General features: G+C 48.3%; 11 non-coding genes across 11 annotated transcripts; all 11 read left to right on the top strand.

Moving 5' to 3' along the window:
* The first annotated feature begins 440 nt into the window (after window positions 1-440).
* On the top strand, window positions 441-631 carry LOC142721762 (U2 spliceosomal RNA). Its single transcript, XR_012874167.1, has one exon. It is a non-coding gene; the product is annotated as a U2 spliceosomal RNA (small nuclear RNA).
* Window positions 632-1,750: 1,119 nt separating this feature from the next.
* On the top strand, window positions 1,751-1,941 carry LOC142721773 (U2 spliceosomal RNA). The gene has a single exon (XR_012874177.1). It is a non-coding gene; the product is annotated as a U2 spliceosomal RNA (small nuclear RNA).
* A 1,126-nt stretch (window positions 1,942-3,067) lies between these two features.
* On the top strand, window positions 3,068-3,258 carry LOC142721782 (U2 spliceosomal RNA). Its single transcript, XR_012874184.1, has one exon. It is a non-coding gene; the product is annotated as a U2 spliceosomal RNA (small nuclear RNA).
* A 1,125-nt stretch (window positions 3,259-4,383) lies between these two features.
* Window positions 4,384-4,574, top strand: LOC142721760 (U2 spliceosomal RNA). The gene has a single exon (XR_012874166.1). It is a non-coding gene; the product is annotated as a U2 spliceosomal RNA (small nuclear RNA).
* Window positions 4,575-5,701: 1,127 nt separating this feature from the next.
* On the top strand, window positions 5,702-5,892 carry LOC142721759 (U2 spliceosomal RNA). Its single transcript, XR_012874165.1, has one exon. It is a non-coding gene; the product is annotated as a U2 spliceosomal RNA (small nuclear RNA).
* A 1,134-nt stretch (window positions 5,893-7,026) lies between these two features.
* LOC142721758 (U2 spliceosomal RNA) lies at window positions 7,027-7,217 on the top strand. The gene has a single exon (XR_012874163.1). It is a non-coding gene; the product is annotated as a U2 spliceosomal RNA (small nuclear RNA).
* A 1,122-nt stretch (window positions 7,218-8,339) lies between these two features.
* Window positions 8,340-8,530, top strand: LOC142721757 (U2 spliceosomal RNA). Its single transcript, XR_012874162.1, has one exon. It is a non-coding gene; the product is annotated as a U2 spliceosomal RNA (small nuclear RNA).
* Window positions 8,531-9,663: 1,133 nt separating this feature from the next.
* Window positions 9,664-9,854, top strand: LOC142721756 (U2 spliceosomal RNA). Its single transcript, XR_012874161.1, has one exon. It is a non-coding gene; the product is annotated as a U2 spliceosomal RNA (small nuclear RNA).
* A 1,112-nt stretch (window positions 9,855-10,966) lies between these two features.
* On the top strand, window positions 10,967-11,157 carry LOC142721754 (U2 spliceosomal RNA). Its single transcript, XR_012874160.1, has one exon. It is a non-coding gene; the product is annotated as a U2 spliceosomal RNA (small nuclear RNA).
* A 1,135-nt stretch (window positions 11,158-12,292) lies between these two features.
* On the top strand, window positions 12,293-12,483 carry LOC142721752 (U2 spliceosomal RNA). Its single transcript, XR_012874159.1, has one exon. It is a non-coding gene; the product is annotated as a U2 spliceosomal RNA (small nuclear RNA).
* Window positions 12,484-13,605: 1,122 nt separating this feature from the next.
* On the top strand, window positions 13,606-13,796 carry LOC142721751 (U2 spliceosomal RNA). The gene has a single exon (XR_012874158.1). It is a non-coding gene; the product is annotated as a U2 spliceosomal RNA (small nuclear RNA).
* The last annotated feature ends 9,619 nt before the right edge of the window (window positions 13,797-23,415 follow it).

Raw genomic sequence — 23,415 nt, 5'->3', positions numbered from 1 at the left:
TGTGCAAAAAAAAGACAGCCTGGGGGCCGGCTGTTGCAGTGTTGCCCTCTCAGGCAACACTGAGTGACTGACTGAGCCGCACCGTCTTATATAAAGTTCAGACGGAACTTTGCACGTGTCATAGTGGAGACCTCAGGAGCCAGAGCCAGCTTTCTGACATCATAATGGGGCCTCAGAGATAAAAGCCTGGGCCCAGGCAGTGTTGGTCAGTGCTGCTCAGCAGGCAGCACTGGACTGGATTAAAGCTGATACAAGGTGTGAAAGGAGAAGGGGTGGCAGTGGGCATGCACTTACTGCTGCTGCTGCTGCTGCTGCCAGTGTTTGCACGGCAGGAGGGCATTTGGGCGTTGCCAGGAAGGCGTTTTTATGTCGATTCCTCCTCTTTCAGCACTGCATTGTGGTGCAAGCAAAAGAAGCAAAACGCGCGGCACGTTCGGGTTATCGCTTCTCGGCCTTTTGGCTAAGATCAAGTGTAGTATCTGTTCTTATCAGTTTAATATCTGATACGTCCCCTATCTGGGGACCATATATTAAATGGATTTTTAGAACAGGGAGATGGAAATAGAGCTTGCTCTGTCCACTCCACGCATTGACCTGGTATTGCAGTATTTCCAGGACCGGTGCACCCTTTCCTTATGTGTTTACTAAAATCAGATTCCAAAAGTGCTTTTTGTGTTTGCCATTGTTTTTGTCTTTCGGATGGGATCTCCCCTTTTAATCCCATTATTTCAACACCTGTTGGACAATGCATTTGTACAGTCATGTGTGATAATGAGCTAATTTATTAAATGCAATTAATTAATACATTGCCACCTCTTGTTTTGTGTCGTCTGTGTTTCTGTGTTTCCGGCATTTCACATTGGAACAGCTCATTCACCTTCCTTGTCTTCTCTCCGCCCTCCCTCCTAGGTAGGTTAAAGAGCTGCACCTGAGCCAGCCACTGATTGATGCAGCACCATAGTCAAATAGTGGAGTGGAGTAGGGGAACAGCAAACAGCCATTAGAGCAGCCAGCCCGCCCGCCCGCCCGCCCGTCACAATGGACCTACCTGTGTACACTAGATGGATGTGATGGAATGTACTGTGGTCCCTACATTTCAAGAAGAAGTAAGAATTGCAGTTGCAACAAACCCTTGCTTGCCTACAAAGAGAGCAGCAATTTGGATTTGTTACTATGTTACCTGGAAGAATAACAAACTGTGCAAGGATGGAGGTTGTAGGAGCAAGGAGAACAAGTTGTCTGTAAAGTTGGTGGATGCCTATTTTCCATTTTGCAGTCCCTCGTCTCCCTCTTGTGGCCTCCTGGAGGCAACTAGCTGTGCAAAAAAAAGACAGCCTGGGGGCCGGCTGTTGCAGTGTTGCCCTCTCAGGCAACACTGAGTGACTGACTGAGCCGCACCGTCTTATATAAAGTTCAGACGGAACTTTGCACGTGTCATAGTGGAGACCTCAGGAGCCAGAGCCAGCTTTCTGACATCATAATGGGGCCTCAGAGATAAAAGCCTGGGCCCAGGCAGTGTTGGTCAGTGCTGCTCAGCAGGCAGCACTGGACTGGATTAAAGCTGATACAAGGTGTGAAAGGAGAAGGGGTGGCAGTGGGCATGCACTTACTGCTGCTGCTGCTGCCAGTGTTTGCACGGCAGGAGGGCATTTGGGCGTTGCCAGGAAGGCGTTTTTATGTCGATTCCTCCTCTTTCAGCACTGCATTGTGGTGCAAGCAAAAGAAGCAAAACGCGCGGCACGTTCGGGTTATCGCTTCTCGGCCTTTTGGCTAAGATCAAGTGTAGTATCTGCTCTTATCAGTTTAATATCTGATACGTCCCCTATCTGGGGACCATATATTAAATGGATTTTTAGAACAGGGAGATGGAAATAGAGCTTGCTCTTTCCACTCCACGCATTGACCTGGTATTGCAGTATTTCCAGGACCGGTGCACCCTTTCCTTATGTGTTTACTAAAATCAGATTCCAAAAGTGCTTTTTGTGTTTGCCATTGTTTTTGTCTTTCGGATGGGATCTACCCTTTTAATCCCATTATTTCAACACCTGTTGGACAATGCATTTGTACAGTCATGTGTGATAATGAGCTAATTTATTAAATGCAATTAATTAATACATTGCCACCTCTTGTTTTGTGTCGTCTGTGTTTCTGTGTTTCCGGCATTTCACATTGGAACAGCTCATTCACCTTCCTTGTCTTCTCTCCGCCCTCCCTCCTAGGTAGGTTAAAGAGCTGCACCTGAGCCAGCCACTGATTGATGCAGCACCATAGTCAAATAGTGGAGTGGAGTAGGGGAACAGCAAACAGCCATTAAAGCAGCCAGCCCGACCGCCCGCCCGCCCGCCCGTCACAATGGACCTACCTGTGTACACTAGATGGATGTGATGGAATGTACTGTGGTCCCTACATTTCAAGAAGAAGTAAGAATTGCAGTTGCAACAAACCCTTGCTTGCCTACAAAGAGAGCAGCAATTTGGATTTGTTACTATGTTACCTGGAAGAATAACAAACTGTGCAAGGATGGAGGTTGTAGGAGCAAGGAGAACAAGTTGTCTGTAAAGTTGGTGGATGCCTATTTTCCATTTTGCAGTCCCTTGTCTCCCTCTTGTGGCCTCCTGGAGGCAACTAGCTGTGCAAAAAAAAGACAGCCTGGGGGCCGGCTGTTGCAGTGTTGCCCTCTCAGGCAACACTGAGTGACTGACTGAGCCGCACCGTCTTATATAAAGTTCAGACGGAACTTTGCACGTGTCATAGTGGAGACCTCAGGAGCCAGAGCCAGCTTTCTGACATCATAATGGGGCCTCAGAGATAAAAGCCTGGGCCCAGGCAGTGTTGGTCAGTGCTGCTCAGCAGGCAGCACTGGACTGGATTAAAGCTGATACAAGGTGTGAAAGGAGAAGGGGTGGCAGTGGGCATGCACTTACTGCTGCTGCTGCTGCTGCCAGTGTTTGCACGGCAGGAGGGCATTTGGGCATTGCCAGGAAGGCGTTTTTATGTCGATTCCTCCTCTTTCAGCACTGCATTGTGGTGCAAGCAAAAGAAGCAAAACGCACGGCACGTTCGGGTTATCGCTTCTCGGCCTTTTGTCTAAGATCAAGTGTAGTATCTGTTCTTATCAGTTTAATATCTGATACGTCCCCTATCTGGGGACCATATATTAAATGGATTTTTAGAACAGGGAGATGGAAATAGAGCTTGCTCTGTCCACTCCACGCATTGACCTGGTATTGCAGTATTTCCAGGACCGGTGCACCCTTTCCTTATGTGTTTACTAAAATCAGATTCCAAAAGTGCTTTTTGTGTTTGCCATTGTTTTTGTCTTTCGGATGGGATCTCCCCTTTTAATCCCATTATTTCAACACCTGTTGGACAATGCATTTGTACAGTCATGTGTGATAATGAGCTAATTTATTAAATGCAATTAATTAATACATTGCCACCTCTTGTTTTGTGTCGTCTGTGTTTCTGTGTTTCCGGCATTTCACATTGGAACAGCTCATTCACCTTCCTTGTCTTCTCTCCGCCCTCCCTCCTAGGTAGGTTAAAGAGCTGCACCTGAGCCAGCCACTGATTGATGCAGCACCATAGTCAAATAGTGGAGTGGAGTAGGGGAACAGCAAACAGCCATTAAAGCAGCCAGCCCGCCCGCCCGCCCGTCACAATGGACCTACCTGTGTACACTAGATGGATGTGATGGAATGTACTGTGGTCCCTACATTTCAAGAAGTAAGAATTGCAGTTGCAACAAACCCTTGCTTGCCTACAAAGAGAGCAGCAATTTGGATTTGTTACTATGTTACCTGGAAGAATAACAAACTGTGCAAGGATGGAGGTTGTAGGAGCAAGGAGAACAAGTTGTCTGTAAAGTTGGTGGATGCCTATTTTCCATTTTGCAGTCCCTTGTCTCCCTCTTGTGACCTCCTGGAGGCAACTAGCTGTGCAAAAAAAAAGACAGCCTGGGGGCCGGCTGTTGCAGTGTTGCCCTCTCAGGCAACACTGAGTGACTGACTGAGCCGCACCGTCTTATATAAAGTTCAGACGGAACTTTGCACGTGTCATAGTGGAGACCTCAGGAGCCAGAGCCAGCTTTCTGACATCATAATGGGGCCTCAGAGATAAAAGCCTGGGCCCAGGCAGTGTTGGTCAGTGCTGCTCAGCAGGCAGCACTGGACTGGATTAAAGCTGATACAAGGTGTGAAAGGAGAAGGGGTGGCAGTGGGCATGCACTTACTGCTGCTGCTACTGCTGCTGCTGCTGCCAGTGTTTGCACGGCAGGAGGGCATTTGGGCGTTGCCAGGAAGTCGTTTTTATGTCGATTCCTCCTCTTTCAGCACTGCATTGTGGTGCAAGCAAAAGAAGCAAAACGCGCGGCACGTTCGGGTTATCGCTTCTCGGCCTTTTGGCTAAGATCAAGTGTAGTATCTGTTCTTATCAGTTTAATATCTGATACGTCCCCTATCTGGGGACCATATATTAAATGGATTTTTAGAACAGGGAGATGGAAATAGAGCTTGCTCTGTCCACTCCACGCATTGACCTGGTATTGCAGTATTTCCAGGACCGGTGCACCCTTTCCTTATGTGTTTACTAAAATCAGATTCCAAAAGTGCTTTTTGTGTTTGCCATTGTTTTTGTCTTTCGGATGGGATCTCCCCTTTTAATCCCATTATTTCAACACCTGTTGGACAATGCATTTGTACAGTCATGTGTGATAATGAGCTAATTTATTAAATGCAATTAATTAATACATTGCCACCTCTTGTTTTGTGTCGTCTGTGTGTCTGTGTTTCCGGCATTTCACATTGGAACAGCTCATTCACCTTCCTTGTCTTCTCTCCGCCCTCCCTCCTAGGTAGGTTAAAGAGCTGCACCTGAGCCAGCCACTGATTGATGCAGCACCATAGTCAAATAGTGGAGTGGAGTAGGGGAACAGCAAACAGCCATTAAAGCAGCCAGCCAGCCCGCCCGCCCGCCCGCCCGCCCGTCACAATGGACCTACCTGTGTACACTAGATGGATGTGATGGAATGTACTGAGGTCCCTACATTTCAAGAAGAAGTAAGAATTGCAGTTGCAACAAACCCTTGCTTGCCTACAAAGAGAGCAGCAATTTGGATTTGTTACTATGTTACCTGGAAGAATAACAAACTGTGCAAGGATGGAGGTTGTAGGAGCAAGGAGAACAAGTTGTCTGTAAAGTTGGTGGATGCCTATTTTCCATTTTGCAGTCCCTTGTCTCCCTCTTGTGGCCTCCTGGAGGCAACTAGCTGTGCAAAAAAAAGACAGCCTGGGGGCCGGCTGTTGCAGTGTTGCCCTCTCAGGCAACACTGAGTGACTGACTGAGCCGCACCGTCTTATATAAAGTTCAGACGGAACTTTGCACGTGTCATAGTGGAGACCTCAGGAGCCAGAGCCAGCTTTCTGACATCATAATGGGGCCTCAGAGATAAAAGCCTGGGCCCAGGCAGTGTTGGTCAGTGCTGCTCAGCAGGCAGCACTGGACTGGATTAAAGCTGATACAAGGTGTGAAAGGAGAAGGGGTGGCAGTGGGCATGCACTTACTGCTGCTGCTGCTGCCAGTGTTTGCACGGCAGGAGGGCATTTGGGCGTTGCCAGGAAGGCGTTTTTATGTCGATTCCTCCTCTTTCAGCACTGCATTGTGGTGCAAGCAAAAGAAGCAAAACGCGCGGCACGTTCGGGTTATCGCTTCTCGGCCTTTTGGCTAAGATCAAGTGTAGTATCTGTTCTTATCAGTTTAATATCTGATACGTCCCCTATCTGGGGACCATATATTAAATGGATTTTTAGAACAGGGAGATGGAAATAGAGCTTGCTCTGTCCACTCCACGCATTGACCTGGTATTGCAGTATTTCCAGGACCGGTGCACCCTTTCCTTATGTGTTTACTAAAATCAGATTCCAAAAGTGCTTTTTGTGTTTGCCATTGTTTTTGTCTTTCGGATGGGATCTCCCCTTTTAATCCCATTATTTCAACACCTGTTGGACAATGCATTTGTACAGTCATGTGTGATAATGCGCTAATTTATTAAATGCAATTAATTAATACATTGCCACCTCTTGTTTTGTGTCGTCTGTGTTTCTGTGTTTCCGGCATTTCACATTGGAACAGCTCATTCACCTTCCTTGTCTTCTCTCCGCCCTCCCTCCTAGGTAGGTTAAAGAGCTGCACCTGAGCCAGCCACTGATTGATGCAGCACCATAGTCAAATAGTGGAGTGGAGTAGGGGAACAGCAAACAGCCATTAAAGCAGCCAGCCCGCCCGCCCGCCCGCCCGTCACAATGGACCTACCTGTGTACACTAGATGGATGTGATGGAATGTACTGTGGTCCCTACATTTCAAGAAGAAGTAAGAATTGCAGTTGCAACAAACCCTTGCTTGCCTACAAAGAGAGCAGCAATTTGGATTTGTTACTATGTTACCTGGAAGAATAACAAACTGTGCAAGGATGGAGGTTGTAGGAGCAAGGAGAACAAGTTGTCTGTAAAGTTGGTGGATGCCTATTTTCCATTTTGCAGTCCCTTGTCTCCCTCTTGTGGCCTCCTGGAGGCAACTAGCTGTGCAAAAAAAAGACAGCCTGGGGGCCGGCTGTTGCAGTGTTGCCCTCTCAGGCAACACTGAGTGACTGACTGAGCCGCACCGTCTTATATAAAGTTCAGACGGAACTTTGCACGTGTCATAGTGGAGACCTCAGGAGCCAGAGCCAGCTTTCTGACATCATAATGGGGCCTCAGAGATAAAAGCCTGGGCCCAGGCAGTGTTGGTCAGTGCTGCTCAGCAGGCAGCACTGGACTGGATTAAAGCTGATACAAGGTGTGAAAGGAGAAGGGGTGGCAGTGGGCATGCACTTACTGCCGCTGGTGCTGCTGCTGCTGCTGCTGCCAGTGTTTGCACGGCAGGAGGGCATTTGGGCGTTGCCAGGAAGGCGTTTTTATGTCGATTCCTCTTCTTTCAGTACTGCATTGTGGTGCAAGCAAAAGAAGCAAAACGCGCGGCACGTTCGGGTTATCGCTTCTCGGCCTTTTGGCTAAGATCAAGTGTAGTATCTGTTCTTATCAGTTTAATATCTGATACGTCCCCTATCTGGGGACCATATATTAAATGGATTTTTAGAACAGGGAGATGGAAATAGAGCTTGCTCTGTCCACTCCACGCATTGACCTGGTATTGCAGTATTTCCAGGACCGGTGCACCCTTTCCTTATGTGTTTACTAAAATCAGATTCCAAAAGTGCTTTTTGTGTTTGCCATTGTTTTTGTCTTTCGGATGGGATCTCCCCTTTTAATCCCATTATTTCAACACCTGTTGGACAATGCATTTGTACAGTCATGTGTGATAATGAGCTAATTTATTAAATGCAATTAATTAATACATTGCCACCTCTTGTTTTGTGTCGTCTGTGTTTCTGTGTTTCCGGCATTTCACATTGGAACAGCTCATTCACCTTCCTTGTCTTCTCTCCGCCCTCCCTCCTAGGTAGGTTAAAGAGCTGCACCTGAGCCAGCCACTGATTGATGCAGCACCATAGTCAAATAGTGGAGTGGAGTAGGGGAACAGCAAACAGCCATTAAAGCAGCCAGCCCGCCCGCCCGCCCGCCCGTCACAATGGACCTACCTGTGTACACTAGATGGATGTGATGGAATGTACTGTGGTCCCTACATTTCAAGAAGAAGTAAGAATTGCAGTTGCAACAAACCCTTGCTTGCCTACAAAGAGAGCAGCAATTTGGATTTGTTACTATGTTACCTGGAAGAATAACAAACTGTGCAAGGATGGAGGTTGTAGGAGCAAGGAGAACAAGTTGTCTGTGAAGTTGGTGGATGCCTATTTTCCATTTTGCAGTCCCTTGTCTCCCTCTTGTGGCCTCCTGGAGGCAACTAGCTGTGCAAAAAAAAGACAGCCTGGGGGCCGGCTGTTGCAGTGTTGCCCTCTCAGGCAACACTGAGTGACTGACTGAGCCGCACCGTCTTATATAAAGTTCAGACGGAACTTTGCACGTGTCATAGTGGAGACCTCAGGAGCCAGAGCCAGCTTTCTGACATCATAATGGGGCCTCAGAGATAAAAGCCTGGGCCCAGGCAGTGTTGGTCAGTGCTGCTCAGCAGGCAGCACTGGACTGGATTAAAGCTGATACAAGGTGTGAAAGGAGAAGGGGTGGCAGTGGGCATGCACTTACTGCTGCTGCTGCTGCTGCCAGTGTTTGCACGGCAGGAGGGCATTTGGGCGTTGCCAGGAAGGCGTTTTTATGTCGATTCCTCCTCTTTCAGCACTGCATTGTGGTGCAAGCAAAAGAAGCAAAACGCGCGGCACGTTCGGGTTATCGCTTCTCGGCCTTTTGGCTAAGATCAAGTGTAGTATCTGTTCTTATCAGTTTAATATCTGATACGTCCCCTATCTGGGGACCATATATTAAATGGATTTTTAGAACAGGGAGATGGAAATAGAGCTTGCTCTGTCCACTCCACGCATTGACCTGGTATTGCAGTATTTCCAGGACCGGTGCACCCTTTCCTTATGTGTTTACTAAAATCAGATTCCAAAAGTGCTTTTTGTGTTTGCCATTGTTTTTGTCTTTCGGATGGGATCTCCCCTTTTAATCCCATTATTTCAACACCTGTTGGACAATGCATTTGTACAGTCATGTGTGATAATGAGCTAATTTATTAAATGCAATTAATTAATACATTGCCACCTCTTGTTTTGTGTCGTCTGTGTTTCTGTGTTTCCGGCATTTCACATTGGAACAGCTCATTCACCTTCCTTGTCTTCTCTCCGCCCTCCCTCCTAGGTAGGTTAAAGAGCTGCACCTGAGCCAGCCACTGATTGATGCAGCACCATAGTCAAATAGTGGAGTGGAGTAGGGGAACAGCAAACAGCCATTAAAGCAGCCAGCCAGCCCGCCCGCCCGCCCGCCCGCCCGTCACAATGGACCTACCTGTGTACACTAGATGGATGTGATGGAATGTACTGTGGTCCCTACATTTCAAGAAGAAGTAAGAATTGCAGTTGCAACAAACCCTTGCTTGCCTACAAAGAGAGCAGCAATTTGGATTTGTTACTATGTTACCTGGAAGAATAACAAACTGTGCAAGAATGGAGGTTGTAGGAGCAAGGAGAACAAGTTGTCTGTAAAGTTGGTGGATGCCTATTTTCCATTTTGCAGTCCCTTGTCTCCCTCTTGTGGCCTCCTGGAGGCAACTAGCTGTGCAAAAAAAAGACAGCCTGGGGGCCGGCTGTTGCAGTGTTGCCCTCTCAGGCAACACTGAGTGACTGACTGAGCCGCACCGTCTTATATAAAGTTCAGACGGAACTTTGCACGTGTCATAGTGGAGACCTCTGGAGCCAGAGCCAGCTTTCTGACATCATAATGGGGCCTCAGAGATAAAAGCCTGGGCCCAGGCAGTGTTGGTCAGTGCTGCTCAGCAGGCAGCACTGGACTGGATTAAAGCTGATACAAGGTGTGAAAGGAGAAGGGGTGGCAGTGGGCATGCACTTACTGCTGCTGCTGCTGCTGCTGCCAGTGTTTGCACGGCAGGAGGGCATTTGGGCGTTGCCAGGAAGGCGTTTTTATGTCGATTCCTCCTCTTTCAGCACTGCATTGTGGTGCAAGCAAAAGAAGCAAAACGCGCGGCACGTTCGGGTTATCGCTTCTCGGCCTTTTGGCTAAGATCAAGTGTAGTATCTGTTCTTATCAGTTTAATATCTGATACGTCCCCTATCTGGGGACCATATATTAAATGGATTTTTAGAACAGGGAGATGGAAATAGAGCTTGCTCTGTCCACTCCACGCATTGACCTGGTATTGCAGTATTTCCAGGACCGGTGCACCCTTTCCTTATGTGTTTACTAAAATCAGATTCCAAAGGTGCTTTTTGTGTTTGCCATTGTTTTTGTCTTTCGGATGGGATCTCCCCTTTTAATCCCATTATTTCAACACCTGTTGGACAATGCATTTGTACAGTCATGTGTGATAATGAGCTAATTTATTAAATGCAATTAATTAATACATTGCCACCTCTTGTTTTGTGTCGTCTATGTTTCTGTGTTTCCGGCATTTCACATTGGAACAGCTCATTCACCTTCCTTGTCTTCTCTCCGCCCTCCCTCCTAGGTAGGTTAAAGAGCTGCACCTGAGCCAGCCACTGATTGATGCAGCACCATAGTCAAATAGTGGAGTGGAGTAGGGGAACAGCAAACAGCCATTAAAGCAGCCAGCCCGCCCGCCCGCCCGTCACAATGGACCTACCTGTGTACACTAGATGGATGTGATGGAATGTACTGTGGTCCCTACATTTCAAGAAGAAGTAAGAATTGCAGTTGCAACAAACCCTTGCTTGCCTACAAAGAGAGCAGCAATTTGGATTTGTTACTATGTTACCTGGAAGAATAACAAACTGTGCAAGGATGGAGGTTGTAGGAGCAAGGAGAACAAGTTGTCTGTAAAGTTGGTGGATGCCTATTTTCCATTTTGCAGTCCCTTGTCTCCCTCTTGTGGCCTCCTGGAGGCAACTAGCTGTGCAAAAAAAAGACAGCCTGGGGGCCGGCTGTTGCAGTGTTGCCCTCTCAGGCAACACTGAGTGACTGACTGAGCCGCACCGTCTTATATAAAGTTCAGACGGAACTTTGCACGTGTCATAGTGGAGACCTCAGGAGCCAGAGCCAGCTTTCTGACATCATAATGGGGCCTCAGAGATAAAAGCCTGGGCCCAGGCAGTGTTGGTCAGTGCTGCTCAGCAGGCAGCACTGGACTGGATTAAAGCTGATACAAGGTGTGAAAGGAGAAGGGGTGACAGTGGGCATGCACTTACTGCTGCTGCTGCCAGTGTTTGCACGGCAGGAGGGCATTTGGGCGTTGCCAGGAAGGCGTTTTTATGTCGATTCCTCCTCTTTCAGCACTGCATTGTGGTGCAAGCAAAAGAAGCAAAACGCGCGGCACGTTCGGGTTATCGCTTCTCGGCCTTTTGGCTAAGATCAAGTGTAGTATCTGTTCTTATCAGTTTAATATCTGATACGTCCCCTATCTGGGGACCATATATTAAATGGATTTTTAGAACAGGGAGATGGAAATAGAGCTTGCTCTGTCCACTCCACGCATTGACCTGGTATTGCAGTATTTCCAGGACCGGTGCACCCTTTCCTTATGTGTTTACTAAAATCAGATTCCAAAAGTGCTTTTTGTGTTTGCCATTGTTTTTGTCTTTCGGATGGGATCTCCCCTTTTAATCCCATTATTTCAACACCTGTTGGACAATGCATTTGTACAGTCATGTGTGATAATGAGCTAATTTATTAAATGCAATTAATTTATACATTGCCACCTCTTGTTTTGTGTCGTCTGTGTTTCTGTGTTTCCGGCATTTCACATTGGAACAGCTCATTCACCTTCCTTGTCTTCTCTCCGCCCTCCCTCCTAGGTAGGTTAAAGAGCTGCACCTGAGCCAGCCACTGATTGATGCAGCACCATAGTCAAATAGTGGAGTGGAGTAGGGGAACAGCAAACAGCCATTAAAGCAGCCAGCCAGGCCGCCCGCCCGCCCGCCCGTCACAATGGACCTACCTGTGTACACTAGATGGATGTGATGGAATGTACTGTGGTCCCTACATTTCAAGAAGAAGTAAGAATTGCAGTTGCAACAAACCCTTGCTTGCCTACAAAGAGAGCAGCAATTTGGATTTGTTACTATGTTACCTGGAAGAATAACAAACTGTGCAAGGATGGAGGTTGTAGGAGCAAGGAGAACAAGTTGTCTGTAAAGTTGGTGGATGCCTATTTTCCATTTTGCAGTCCCTTGTCTCCCTCTTGTGGCCTCCTGGAGGCAACTAGCTGTGCAAAAAAAAGACAGCCTGGGGGCCGGCTGTTGCAGTGTTGCCCTCTCAGGCAACACTGAGTAACTGACTGAGCCGCACCGTCTTATATAAAGTTCAGACGGAACTTTGCACGTGTCATAGTGGAGACCTCAGGAGCCAGAGCCAGCTTTCTGACATCATAATGGGGCCTCAGAGATAAAAGCCTGGGCCCAGGCAGTGTTGGTCAGTGCTGCTCAGCAGGCAGCACTGGACTGGATTAAAGCTGATACAAGGTGTGAAAGGAGAAGGGGTGGCAGTGGGCATGCACTTACTGCTGCTGCTGCTGCTGCTGCTGCTGCCAGTGTTTGCACGGCAGGAGGGCATTTGGGCGTTGCCAGGAAGGCGTTTTTATGTCGATTCCTCCTCTTTCAGCACTGCATTGTGGTGCAAGCAAAAGAAGCAAAACGCGCGGCACGTTCGGGTTATCGCTTCTCGGCCTTTTGGCTAAGATCAAGTGTAGTATCTGTTCTTATCAGTTTAATATCTGATACGTCCCCTATCTGGGGACCATATATTAAATGGATTTTTAGAACAGGGAGATGGAAATAGAGCTTGCTCTGTCCACTCCACGCATTGACCTGGTATTGCAGTATTTCCAGGACCGGTGCACCCTTTCCTTATGTGTTTACTAAAATCAGATTCCAAAAGTGCTTTTTGTGTTTGCCATTGTTTTTGTCTTTCGGATGGGATCTCCCCTTTTAATCCCATTATTTCAACACCTGTTGGACAATGCATTTGTACAGTCATGTGTGATAATGAGCTAATTTATTAAATGCAATTAATTAATACATTGCCACCTCTTGTTTTGTGTCGTCTGTGTTTCTGTATTTCCGGCATTTCACATTGGAACAGCTCATTCACCTTCCTTGTCTTCTCTCCGCCCTCCCTCCTAGGTAGGTTAAAGAGCTGCACCTGAGCCAGCCACTGATTGATGCAGCACCATAGTCAAATAGTGGAGTGGAGTAGGGGAACAGCAAACAGCCATTAAAGCAGCCAGCCAGCCCGCCCGCCCGCCCGTCACAATGGACCTACCTGTGTACACTAGATGGATGTGATGGAATGTACTGTGGTCCCTACATTTCAAGAAGAAGTAAGAATTGCAGTTGCAACAAACCCTTGCTTGCCTACAAAGAGAGCAGCAATTTGGATTTGTTACTATGTTACCTGGAAGAATAACAAACTGTGCAAGGATGGAGGTTGTAGGAGCAAGGAGAACAAGTTGTCTGTAAAGTTCGTGGATGCCTATTTTCCATTTTGCAGTCCCTTGTCTCCCTCTTGTGGCCTCCTGGAGGCAACTAGCTGTGCAAAAAAAAGACAGCCTGGGGGCCGGCTGTTGCAGTGTTGCCCTCTCAGGCAACACTGAGTGACTGACTGAGCCGCACCGTCTTATATAAAGTTCAGACGGAACTTTGCACGTGTCATAGTGGAGACCTCAGGAGCCAGAGCCAGCTTTCTGACATCATAATGGGGCCTCAGAGATAAAAGCCTGGGCCCAGGCAGTGTTGGTCAGTGCTGCTCAGCAGGCAGCACTGGACTGGATTAAAGCTGATACAAGGTGTGAAAGGAGAAGGGGTGGCAGTGGGCATGCACTTACTGCTGCTGCTGCTGCTGCCAATGTTTGCACGGCAGGAGGGCATTTGGGCGTTGCCAGGAAGGCGTTTTTATGTCGATTCCTCCTCTTTCAGCACTGCATTGTGGTGCAAGCAAAAGAAGCAAAACGCGCGGCACGTTCGGGTTATCGCTTCTCGGCCTTTTGGCTAAGATCAAGTGTAGTATCTGTTCTTATCAGTTTAATATCTGATACGTCCCCTATCTGGGGACCATATATTAAATGGATTTTTAGAACAGGGAGATGGAAATAGAGCTTGCTCTGTCCACTCCACGCATTGACCTGGTATTGCAGTATTTCCAGGACCGGTGCACCCTTTCCTTATGTGTTTACTAAAATCAGATTCCAAAAGTGCTTTTTGTGTTTGCCATTGTTTTTGTCTTTCGGATGGGATCTCCCCTTTTAATCCCATTATTTCAACACCTGTTGGACAATGCATTTGTACAGTCATGTGTGATAATGAGCTAATTTATTAAATGCAATTAATTAATACATTGCCACCTCTTGTTTTGTGTCGTCTGTGTTTCTGTGTTTCCGGCATTTCACATTGGAACAGCTCATTCACCTTCCTTGTCTTCTCTCCGCCCTCCCTCCTAGGTAGGTTAAAGAGCTGCACCTGAGCCAGCCACTGATTGATGCAGCACCATAGTCAAATAGTGGAGTGGAGTAGGGGAACAGCAAACAGCCATTAAAGCAGCCAGCCCGACCGCCCGCCCGCCCGCCCGTCACAATGGACCTACCTGTGTACACTAGATGGATGTGATGGAATGTACTGTGGTCCCTACATTTCAAGAAGAAGTAAGAATTGCAGTTGCAACAAACCCTTGCTTGCCTACAAAGAGAGCAGCAATTTGGATTTGTTACTATGTTACCTGGAAGAATAACAAACTGTGCAAGGATGGAGGTTGTAGGAGCAAGGAGAACAAGTTGTCTGTAAAGTTGGTGGATGCCTATTTTCCATTTTGCAGTCCCTTGTCTCCCTCTTGTGGCCTCCTGGAGGCAACTAGCTGTGCAAAAAACAAGACAGCCTGGGGGCCGGCTGTTGCAGTGTTGCCCTCTCAGGCAACACTGAGTGACTGACTGAGCCGCACCGTCTTATATAAATGTAGTGTCCCACAGGAGCACTACTATGAAAACTATGTTTGTCTTCATGTGTTGTGTTATGCTGCCATCTACAGGTTCAGAAATGTTATGACATTGTGTTTCAGCCTATGCGGAGTGTTTTTCTATAATGTAACAGAAGCTGGGAGGAGTTAATTAGGGAGTGGTGAGTGTGGTGAGCTAGGAGGGGATGCAGCAGGAGGCACAGGGAAGGTGCTCCTGAGTTCAGCCATTTGCGGATTACAGAGAAAGACAGGCCTAAAGAGATTTATTGGAATAACAGCTCAAGGAGCCAGAAGAGTCCAGAAAGAGAGACTGTGAGTAGAGAGATAATAGCACTCCTGCATTTAGTATTGGGCTACACTGATTGAGCTGAATTTGGATGACATATTTGTATTGTACAATCTCCATCTTGAAAAGTAAAAGTGTGCTGCAAGCTCTCCTGATTAACTGCCACCACCGTCTCCTGTCTTCTATTTGCACTCTACACCAAGGGCACCCCAAATAACACCAGACAGGAGTCAGCCACCAAGGGAGTGCCCCGGGGGAAACAACAGTCATCATCATCCTCTTGTGCAACCCCCTCATCACTGTGTGTGTGTGTCCCTGGGAGGTGGGAAGGCCTGCAAGGCAAAATACCACCGTGACACAAGACAGAGAGCCCAGTATCCACCATTTTGGGTTCCTGCATTCCCCGCCACCCACGGGCCACCACATATCATTTTGGCGTCACGAACAGGATATCTATGGCCTCTGTGCCTTATGAACTAAGTCAGCGCTGATGCGCCACAGCCGGAGCCAGATTATCGCAGCCGGAGCAGAGTTACAGACATTTCGATACAGCCGGAATAAAAGTTTCCCGCCAAGTCGCCGCCATATTGGAAGTGGCAAGGAGCTGGGCAAGAGAACCCGCGAAAACAGCGGAGCAGCTAAGAGAAAGCTGGTGAGTGCCTGAATAGGCCAGTAAATGAGATTTAAAGTAAAAAGTGGCAGTTAACAGTGTAGAGACACCGGAAAAGATATCCGGAAAAGAGGCTTAGTGCATAGCCTGAAATTGAACACCCGTTGCTAGGGGTTACTGTAGGACTTATTGCAGAAAATGTCTGACGACGGAGATAACGGCCCTCCAAGCCCCAGTGGGTCACCTCCAACAGCGCAAGTGATGCCACTCACTATGCCCTATTACTTTGGAGCACCATGGCTTCCTCGCTACAAAGGCGAAGTTCATTCCCTGAGGGAATTCAAAGAGAAGATGCTGTCCATGTTCCGTTTGTATCCTGTCTCAACAGACCAGAGGGTTGAGATATTGATAGGACAACTAGAGGGCGCAGCATTAAGAGAAGTGAAATCCTGGCCCAGAACAGAGAAAAAAACAGTGGAACAGATACTGGACCGATTGCGTGCCACATTTGAAGTAAGGACTGTGGCAGAGCTCAAGATGAGATTCTTTGGAAAGAAGCAGCAGCCCGGTGAGTCATTGAGAGACTTTGCTTTATCCCTGCAGGAGGCCCAGCGGGCAATTATGCAAGTAGAACCCTTAGAGGCTGCAGAGGCTGACAAGGCCTTAAGGGAGCAGTTTGTTGAAGGAGCTGCATCTGAAGCTCTTAAAAGTCAGCTCAGAATGTTGGCCTCCCAGAACCCAAGCTGTATCTTCTTGGACTTTAAAGAGCTCGCAATTAGAATCCTGGGGACTGAAGCGGCAGCGGTTCAAGCCAAAGTTTTCCCCTATTCCATAGAGACTCCTACGGAGTCGCAAGTAGATCATCCTACAGCAGCGGGAAGTCAAGTTGCACTAGCTCAGTGTGCTCACATGCAAGCTCAAGATCCAGTTGGTGAACTGAGGGACCAAATTGCTGTCCTCACCAAGAGCCTCAGTAAAATGTGCCAGAAAATGGAAGATATGGAGCAACGCCAGAAAGAAAGCCGCCGCTACTCCAGTAACAGGTTCAGTAACCGATCAGAAGGGGAAAGTTACCGGAATTGGGGTAGACGCTCTTCTGACAGATTTGATACCACCGGAAGACCCATTTGTCGTAGGTGTCAAAGAGCTGGCCATATTGAAAGAGAATGTCGTCAGTTAAACGACAATCCCCCGAGGCAGAGGACCGCCCCTCGGGAGGAAGACCAATAGGTCCCACAACACCAGAATGGATTCCCCGGTACATTGGGCAGTGTCCAGTGATTACGATCCACCTAAATGGGATCCCACTGTCGGCCTTACTGGACACTGGCTCTCAAGTCACCACTCTGCAGAGAAGTTGGTTTGAGAAGTACTGGGACCTCGACCAGCTGATACAACCCCCAGACACGTGGCTTAACATTGTAGCCAGTAATGGACAATCGATACCCCATCGGGGCTACTGGGAACCCACGATCCAGATGGGAGAAACTGAACTGCCCCAGCAAGGCGTAATTGTAGTGAACGTCTGGGATGATGACTTTCCACCAGTGGTGCTGGGCATGAATGTTCTTAGGAATTGCTATGAAGAGATGCTAGATGCCCTACACCGAGCACTTTCTACAGTCCCTGTCTCCAATCAAAATGCAATTCAGCATGCTATCCGTCTCTTGAATGCCCAACAGAGGTTCACGAATGAAAAGGGTGAGATCTGCCGTGCCCGCATCATGGACTCACAACCAGTGACTCTGGAACCAGAGACGGAAACCATTCTGTGGTGTCGAGCTCGTCCAGGTTTGCAAGGTCAAGATTACCAGGCCCTTGTGGAACCTCTTCTTCTGGAAGATCATCCGACCGTGCTAGCAGCCAGAAGTCTAGTGACTGTTTCTAATGGGAGGGTACCTATTCGCCTCCTGAACATTGGTGATACGGCTGTGGTACTGAGTAAATACCGTCCAGTTGCTAAGCTCTCACAGGTCTTCTTCCAAGATGTCTGGAGCCCTGAGACTACAGTGTTCCAGCAAGCTACCCAGAATCAAGTTACCCCTGAGATGACAACAAAACCCTGGTGGACCGAGATCCATGTTGGCGATGCTAATACTACCGAAGAGGAGATCGAAGGAGCCCTGATGGTGGCCAAAGACAATCAACAAGCCTTCAGTAAACATCCTATGGATTTTGGGAAGGCTACTATCATTGAGCACACCATCCCTACCGGCGTCCATCCACCCATCAAAGAAAGGTACCGTCCCCTTCCACCAGCCATGTACCAGCCAGTGAAGAAAATGATTCGGGAGATGAAGGACGCAGATGTGATTCGGGAGAGCTGCAGTCCATGGGCTGCACCCCTAGTCCTGGTGAAAAAGAAGGATGGCAACATTAGATTCTGCGTGGACTACCGCAAAATCAATAATATCACTCACAAGGATGCGTATCCCCTGCCACGCATTGAAGAATCCCTGACTGCTTTGGGGTCTGCTGCCTAGTTCTCAACTCTGGATTTGACCAGCGGGTATTGGCAGGTACCTATGGCTCCCGAAGATAGGGAAAAGACTGCTTTCACTACTCCCATGGGGTTGTTCGAGTTTAATTGTATGCCCTTTGGGCTATGCAATGCCCCGGGAACCTTCCAGAGGCTGATGGAACGCTGCCTGGGTCACCAAAACTTCGAGACCGTCCTCTTGTACCTGGACGACGTAATCATCTACTCAAAGACTTATGAGGAACACCTACAGCACCTGGCAGAAGTCCTCAAAACCCTCATCAAATATGGCCTGAAAGTGAAACCCTCCAAGTGTCATCTCCTGAAGCCGGAAGTCCATTACTTAGGCCATGTCGTGAGTGCAGAAGGAGTGGTTCCTGACCCAGGCAAAGTAGCAGCAGTAAAGAGCTGGCCAGCCCCTACCACAGTCAAGGAGGTGAGAAGTTTCTTGGGATTTGCAGGGTATTATAGACGGTTCATCCCACACTTTGCCCAGATTGCAGAACCCCTCCAGGGATTGTTAAGAGGTCACTCCAAGGAAGCTATGAAGAGAAGGATCCCGATTGAGTGGGCTGAAGCCCATGAAGCCGCTTTCCAGAAGCTGAAGCAGCTGTTAACCGAACCACCTATCCTGGGATATCCTGACTACAACCAACCCTATAGGCTGTATACTGATGCCAGCCAGAAGGGATTGGGGGCCGTCCTGTCGCAGGTACAGGACCAGAAAGAGAGAGTCATCGCTTATGCCAGCAGAGGTCTTCGAGGCGCTGAACGGAACGACCAGAATTATAGTTCCTTTAAGCTGGAATTCCTGGCCCTTGTGTGGGCAGTGACCGAAAAATTTAAAGATTACCTGGCTGCAACACCCTTCATCGTCTTCACGGATAATAATCCGCTGGCCCACTTGGATACAGCGCGACTGGGAGCTCTTGAACAGCGATGGGCATCCAGACTGGCGAATTATCAGTTTGTGATCAAGTACCGGACTGGTGCGTCCAACGTGAATGCCGATGCCTTATCCCGTTTGCCTGTGGGTGAAGAACTGGTCCGATGTAATGATGAATGTGAAGAGGTAGAGATGCCTACATTCTATGCTCAGTTTGCAACCCAGAATTCGGTAATCGCTCAGAGGAAGCGAAACGAACATCCGCAACCAAATGTTCCTGACTGCTCCCAAGATTCCAGACAGTGGGCTAGATTCCAACGGGAGAGTAGAAACCTACAGGAATTGCAGACTTCCCTTCTTCAGAAGAGGACTCCGGACCGAATACGTAGAGGTCAAGCTGATCAGGAATTAATTTGTCTATGGAGACTGAGGAATCGACTTTTCGTGTCCAGAGGTCTACTACAGAGGACTGCCCTGGATCCCGTAACGGGTGAGCGTCTACATCAAATTGTGGTACCCCGGCGAGATTCCAAATCCATCTTGGAAGCCTACCATGACAGATCGGGACACTTTGGGGTTCATAAAACGGAAGATACCATACGCCGACGATTTTACTGGATTGGCATGAGAGACGACATAGAGAAGTGGTGCCGAGAATGTCCCACCTGTGCTCAGAGCCGAGGAGAGCGTCATGACCAGAGAGCCCCACTTCACCCCATCATCAGTCATAGACCGCTGGAACTGGTAGCCATTGACCATGTCAAGTTTGAACCAAGCCGCACTGGGTATACTTATGCTATAACTATAATTGACCACTATACGAAGTTCGTGGTAGCTATGCCAGTGAAAGACCTGACTGCCAAGACCACCGCTGCCATCTTTTGGAAGAATTTCGTACTCCCCTATGGCTGTCCGGACAAGATCCTGACTGATCGTGGTTCCGCATTTGAGTCTCAACTGTTCCACGAGTTGTGTTCCCTCTATGGCTGTCAGAAGCTGAGAACTACCGCTTATCATCCACAAGGTAATGGCTTATGTGAAAAGATGAACCAGACTCTTATTGGGATGTTAAGAACTGTTCCGTCCCAGAAGAGGGCTGATTGGCCGACTCTCCTGCCAGAATTGGTGTACCTGTATAACAACACTGTGCACTGTTCCACAGGGTACACTCCTTACTATCTCCTGTTTGGCCGTCAGGGCAAATTGCCTTCGGACTTGGCCATGGATGTCGAAGTTCCAGATACTATCAACCCCCTGCCAAACACAGAGTGGGTGAGTGATCACCAGCGTCGCCTGGCTGAAGCCAACGAGATTGTGGAAAGACGGATGGAAGATGCTCGTCAAAGGCAACAAGCAGGTTTTGATCAAAAGGCCGAAGCAGAACCCTTCCAAATTGGAGACCGTGTGTGGCTGAAAAACAACCATCGTTCAAGTAAGTTGGACAGCAAGTGGCAGAAAGAACCATACACAATTAAGTCCATCCCGCACCCTGGGACTGATGTCTATGAGATTGTGCGCGAAGGCCGAGATTCCCAAGTCGTCCACCGTAATCGTCTCAAGCTCTGCCTAAAGGAAGAGGTACCAGCAGAACCACAGACAACTGAGAAATCTCCTGCAGCTGAACCGCTACCGCCAACAACTAGTATGTCCCCTCTTGATTGGCTGTTCCAACCTTGGCTGTCTATTTTTGTTCCAAGAACTGTTCTTGATCCCGGCGAAGACCAAGTGACCTCGTCATCCGAGTTCCGGCCTGGTCCAGAGGAATCCAGGGACCCTGAAATTGTTATAGAGGAGCCCCTGAGGAGATCTGATAGAGCTACCCGAGGTAAGATGCCAGCTCGATATCAAGATTGAACTGTTGAATCTGAGACTTCATTTTTGGATTATCCTTCACCAGAGACATTGTATTGTTTACATCCCAATTGGGTAACAAGCCCTTCATTTTCCCCAGTTCATATGACAAGGACTCTTGGACATTTTCCCTGTTCAGCATTATATCCTCATATTCCTCAGAGACTGTATGGACTCTTAGTTTATTATTGCAATTGTGATTAACCTTTGTTTTAGGTTAACCTGCCGCCTGGAGAGTCGGATGCCGAGGACGGCTTTATTTAAAGAGGGGGTGTATGTAGTGTCCCACAGGAGCACTACTATGAAAACTATGTTTGTCTTCATGTGTTGTGTTATGCTGCCATCTACAGGTTCAGAAATGTTATGACATTGTGTTTCAGCCTATGCGGAGTGTTTTTCTATAATGTAACAGAAGCTGGGAGGAGTTAATTAGGGAGTGGTGAGTGTGGTGAGCTAGGAGGGGATGCAGCAGGAGGCACAGGGAAGGTGCTCCTGAGTTCAGCCATTTGCGGATTACAGAGAAAGACAGGCCTAAAGAGATTTATTGGAATAACAGCTCAAGGAGCCAGAAGAGTCCAGAAAGAGAGACTGTGAGTAGAGAGATAATAGCACTCCTGCATTTAGTATTGGGCTACACTGATTGAGCTGAATTTGGATGACATATTTGTATTGTACAATCTCCATCTTGAAAAGTAAAAGTGTGCTGCAAGCTCTCCTGATTAACTGCCACCACCGTCTCCTGTCTTCTATTTGCACTCTACACCAAGGGCACCCCAAATAACACCAGACAGGAGTCAGCCACCAAGGGAGTGCCCCGGGGGAAACAACAGTCATCATCATCCTCTTGTGCAACCCCCTCATCACTGTGTGTGTGTGTCCCTGGGAGGTGGGAAGGCCTGCAAGGCAAAATACCACCGTGACACAAGACAGAGAGCCCAGTATCCACCATTTTGGGTTCCTGCATTCCCCGCCACCCACGGGCCACCACATATCATTTTGGCGTCACGAACAGGATATCTATGGCCTCTGTGCCTTATGAACTAAGTCAGCGCTGATGCGCCACAGCCGGAGCCAGATTATCGCAGCCGGAGCAGAGTTACAGACATTTCGATACAGCCGGAATAAAAGTTTCCCGCCAAGTCGCCGCCATATTGGAAGTGGCAAGGAGCTGGGCAAGAGAACCCGCGAAAACAGCGGAGCAGCTAAGAGAAAGCTGGTGAGTGCCTGAATAGGCCAGTAAATGAGATTTAAAGTAAAAAGTGGCAGTTAACAGTGTAGAGACACCGGAAAAGATATCCGGAAAAGAGGCTTAGTGCATAGCCTGAAATTGAACACCCGTTGCTAGGGGTTACTGTAGGACTTATTGCAGAAAATGTCTGACGACGGAGATAACGGCCCTCCAAGCCCCAGTGGGTCACCTCCAACAGCGCAAGTGATGCCACTCACTATGCCCTATTACTTTGGAGCACCATGGCTTCCTCGCTACAAAGGCGAAGTTCATTCCCTGAGGGAATTCAAAGAGAAGATGCTGTCCATGTTCCGTTTGTATCCTGTCTCAACAGACCAGAGGGTTGAGATATTGATAGGACAACTAGAGGGCGCAGCATTAAGAGAAGTGAAATCCTGGCCCAGAACAGAGAAAAAAACAGTGGAACAGATACTGGACCGATTGCGTGCCACATTTGAAGTAAGGACTGTGGCAGAGCTCAAGATGAGATTCTTTGGAAAGAAGCAGCAGCCCGGTGAGTCATTGAGAGACTTTGCTTTATCCCTGCAGGAGGCCCAGCGGGCAATTATGCAAGTAGAACCCTTAGAGGCTGCAGAGGCTGACAAGGCCTTAAGGGAGCAGTTTGTTGAAGGAGCTGCATCTGAAGCTCTTAAAAGTCAGCTCAGAATGTTGGCCTCCCAGAACCCAAGCTGTATCTTCTTGGACTTTAAAGAGCTCGCAATTAGAATCCTGGGGACTGAAGCGGCAGGGGTTCAAGCCAAAGTTTTCCCCTATTCCATAGAGACTCCTACGGAGTCGCAAGTAGATCATCCTACAGCAGCGGGAAGTCAAGTTGCACTAGCTCAGTGTGCTCACATGCAAGCTCAAGATCCAGTTGGTGAACTGAGGGACCAAATTGCTGTCCTCACCAAGAGCCTCAGTAAAATGTGCCAGAAAATGGAAGATATGGAGCAACGCCAGAAAGAAAGCCGCCGCTACTCCAGTAACAGGTTCAGTAACCGATCAGAAGGGGAAAGTTACCGGAATTGGGGTAGACGCTCTTCTGACAGATTTGATACCACCGGAAGACCCATTTGTCGTAGGTGTCAAAGAGCTGGCCATATTGAAAGAGAATGTCGTCAGTTAAACGACAATCCCCCGAGGCAGAGGACCGCCCCTCGGGAGGAAGACCAATAGGTCCCACAACACCAGAATGGATTCCCCGGTACATTGGGCAGTGTCCAGTGATTACGATCCACCTAAATGGGATCCCACTGTCGGCCTTACTGGACACTGGCTCTCAAGTCACCACTCTGCAGAGAAGTTGGTTTGAGAAGTACTGGGACCTCGACCAGCTGATACAACCCCCAGACACGTGGCTTAACATTGTAGCCAGTAATGGACAATCGATACCCCATCGGGGCTACTGGGAACCCACGATCCAGATGGGAGAAACTGAACTGCCCCAGCAAGGCGTAATTGTAGTGAACGTCTGGGATGATGACTTTCCACC

The sequence above is a fragment of the Rhinoderma darwinii genome, unplaced genomic scaffold (genome assembly GCF_050947455.1).
Source record: "Rhinoderma darwinii isolate aRhiDar2 unplaced genomic scaffold, aRhiDar2.hap1 Scaffold_518, whole genome shotgun sequence".
NCBI lineage: Eukaryota > Metazoa > Chordata > Amphibia > Anura > Rhinodermatidae > Rhinoderma > Rhinoderma darwinii.
This window is presented reverse-complemented; position numbering and strand designations above follow the sequence as displayed.